The sequence below is a fragment of the Nicotiana tomentosiformis genome, chromosome 4 (genome assembly GCF_000390325.3).
Source record: "Nicotiana tomentosiformis chromosome 4, ASM39032v3, whole genome shotgun sequence".
Lineage (NCBI taxonomy): Eukaryota > Viridiplantae > Streptophyta > Magnoliopsida > Solanales > Solanaceae > Nicotiana > Nicotiana tomentosiformis.
Window position 1 is genome coordinate 54,783,812 of NC_090815.1, and position 4,067 is coordinate 54,787,878.

Consider the following 4,067-nt stretch of genomic DNA (forward strand, 5'->3'; position numbering starts at 1 on the left):
TTTGTCAAATTTTGAGACGTGGGCCCGGGGAGGCGGGTTTGAGCCAATTTCGGGTTTTTGGTCTAAATTGGTAGTTTTTCTTGTGGAATTCATTCCTTTAGCATAAATTGATGGTATTGTACTGATTGTGAATAGATTCGGAGCATTTGGAGGCCGAATCGAGGGGCAAGAGCATCGCGGAGTAGGGATTTGATCGGTTTGAGGTAAGTAACGATTGTAAATCTAGTCCTGAGGGTATGAAACCCCGGATTTCGTATCATTTTACTATTTTTAGGTGACGCACATGCTAGGTGATGGGCGTGTGAGCATGCACCGTTGGGTATTTTGACTTGGTCCGTCCCATAGCTACTGTAAAATTGCATATTTTGTTGAAACTATATGATACTTATGTGTTTTTAGAAAGAGTTTCTGTAAATTAGACTGAATGCCATGTTTGGGCCTTGTGCCAGTGCTGTTTTGACCCTTAGGGGCATTTTCTTACTATTCTCTCCCTGTTTTTGATTGAAAATATATACTCAGTCATGGTTATACCTGTTTACTGCATAACTCAATTTTGATTACTCTATTTTGATGCATATAAATGTTGTTTTAGGTTGAATACCCTGTTTTACTGAGAGATCTAGTGGCTTGAGAGGTTTATGACTGAGTGAGGCTGGGGGCCTGATTTGTGAGGATATTTATGGGATCGGGTTGCATGCCGCAGCATGTTTGATATAGGCCGAGGGCCTAATTGATTTATGCCATGATTTGGCTTGATATAGCGCTTGGGCTGAAGGAGCCCCTCCGGAGTCTGTACACACCCCCAGTGAGCGCAGGTACCTACTTAGTGCAAGTGCCAAGTGCCGAGTGTTGAGTGACTGGGAGGCATGAGTGATGGTGAGGTCTGCCCGAGGGGCTGTATACGAGTGATTGTGAGGTTTGCCCGAGGGGCTATATATGAGTGATGTTGCCCGAGGGGCTGTTTATGATTTCATTATTTTTGCTCACCTTTGCATTGAGCCTTTGCTTGAAAAACTGTTTAAAGATGTCTTTAAATGATTTTTACTGGAATTGGATTTAAAGGAGCTGATTTGATTCAAACCCTGGTTTTAAAAGCATGTTGTATCTTACTGAATTTTTGTGACATGAACTTTACTTGCATTACTGCTCGTCACTACTTCTCAGTCTTTATTTACTGTTGTTGCTTACTGAGTTGGCATACTCACGTTACTCCCTACACCTTGTGTGCAGATCCAGGTGTAACTGAACACGGTAGCGATTGTTGACTATTCCGGTTGCAGATTTTCTCGGGGATAGCAAGGTAGATGCCTGGCGATCGCAGCACTGCTCGTCTCCCTCTTATCTTCCTTTAGTTGTATTTAGCTATTTTTCAGACTATGTTAGTCTCGATATTGTCAGACAAATTGTAGTAGATGCTCATGACTAGTGACACCCCGATGTCGGGCTTTTCTTTTTCGCACTTTTATTTTGATTTGAACTCATTTACGAAGGTTTTTATGTTAAATAGCCTTGAAATTTTCTTTGAAATGAAAATATCGGTTTGTTTTGGAAATGAGTCGGCTTGCCTAGTTCCACGATAGGCGCCATCACGACAGGGCTAGTTTGGGTCGTGACAGCTGATTTCATAATTGTTGAGAGCCTGAGAGACTAGAGAGATTTATGATTGAGCGAGGCCGAGGGCCTGATTGTGAGATATTATACTATAGCACGTGAGTTGTCCGTGCGGATCCTTATATTATACTATAGCACGTGAGTTATCCGTGCAGCACGTGAGTTGTCCATACAGATCCAGATATTTTTACTATGGCATGTGAGTTGTCCGTGCAGATTATAGCGCTTGGGCTGTAGGAGCCCCTCCGGAGTCTGTACACACCCAGTGAGCGCGGGTACCCATTGAGTGTGAGTGCTGAGGGCTAGGAACCCAGTAAGTGATTGTTGTCCTGAGAGGCTATACTTGCTTTTCATTTATTGTTGCACTTAGTTGCTATCTGTCATTGTTATGAAATTTTCCGAAAGATTTTATATCCGAAATACATGAACTTGAACTGTATAGAATTGATTTGACTTAAAATGCTGGATTTGAAAGCATGTCTATTCTTTGCTGGAATTACTGAAAATGAACTATAACTGTGTAGCTCGTCACTATCTTCAGTTCCTTATTTATTATTGTTACTTATTGAGTTGGTTGTACTCATACTACAACCTACACTTCATGTGCAGATACAGGTGTTTCCGGACATAGCGGGTGTTGATTCTTTTACGCAGTTGATTTTTCAGAGATTCTGAGGTAGTTGTCGTGTTTCGCAGTCCTTGTCTCTCCTTCACTATCTCCTTGTTTACTGTATTTTGTCTCAGACTATCATAGACCGTATTTTCCAGACTTGTAATCATATTAGATGCTCATGTACTCGGTGACACCGGGTTTTGGGAGTGTCTATATATGTATTTGTGAGTTTTCCTTCCGCTAAAATTTAGATATTATATTTTCAAATTTGAAAGATATAGTGGTTTATTGAGATTGTCGGCTTGCCTAGTATTGAGATAGGCGCTATCACGACAAGTGAGATTTTGGGTCGTGACAAGCACCTTCTGGAAGTTCTTATTGAATTTTGATCGCATTTAGAGCTGATTTGAGGTGATTGATATCAAATTTTTCAGCTGAAAATCAAAGAAGAACATAATTACCCAACCACTACAGTATACAATATGTTGTGGGAGTATATAGCTATACTGCAGTAGAATACTATTATAGTATACAATATATTACAACGGTATACTGTAATAATCAAAGAAGAACACTATTACCTAATAGTATACTGTTAAGGTATACAATATACTGTAGGAGTACATAGCTATACTGTAACAGTATACTGTTATAGTATACAATATATTGTAATGGTATATTATAATAATATGCAATATTCTGCAATAGTGTGTTGTAATAGTATACAATATACCATAATAGTATACTTCGACCGCTATTTGTTGAATCATCTAGGTGTTATTGTACAAATCTAAAGTCATGGTTATAGTAACATTATATTGTTATAGTATACAATATAATATAACAGATGTCGTGATAAATAAGTCATTTTTTAATTTTTTTTTTTAATTTTTCCAACTAGATCCTTGCAAATGTTTTCTTAAATGAATTTTTTTATGGAGTTCCATGAAAATAATATTCATTGTATAGGACGTAGGTGTCGAAAAATATAAAATAGTAATATACCTATTTGGTATATTTATATGTAGTTTTGGTATACTATTGTGATAAGTATTTTGTAATAGCATTAAATATTAATATGCCATTTGATTATACTAATATACCATATTATTATAATGATATATAAATTTGTATATGTAACGACCCAGCCGGTCATTTTGAGCATTTGTATTTTGTTCAGTTATTTGAAGTCTTGAGCAGCATCGTATGATGTATTATGGCTTGTGTGAGTCGTCGGTTTTGGTTTTCAACTTATTCGTAATTGATTTGGAAGAATGACTCTCAACTAAGAAGCTTTAAGTTGGAAGAGTTGACCAAATTTGACTTTTGAGTATTTGACCCTGAATCGGAGTTTTGATGGTTCCGTTAGGTTCGGATGGTGATTTTGGACTCAGATGTATGCCCGGATCTGCATTTGGATATTTCTAGAAGGTTTCGGCACTAATTGACGAAAGTTAAAAATTTGAAGGTTTGGAATGTTCATAAGTTTGACCGAGAGTTAACTTCGGTGATATCGGATTCGGATTGTGGTTTCGGAAATTTAAATAGCTTAGTTATGTCATTTGGGACTTGTGCGCAAAATTTGAGTTCATTCTGAGTTGATTTGATATGGTTCGGCATGAGTTTTGGAAATTGAAAGTTTAAAAGTTCATTATGTATGATTTGAGGTGCGATTTGGCGTTTCGATGTTGTTATGCGTGATTTAAGGCCTCGAGTAGATCCGTGTTATGTTATGGGACTTGTTGGTATATTTGGACGGGTTCCGAGGGGCTCGGGTTAGTTTTGGACGAGGTTCGAATCGTTTTAGATCGTTTTGGATCATTTTGGCTAGGCTCGTTTGGCA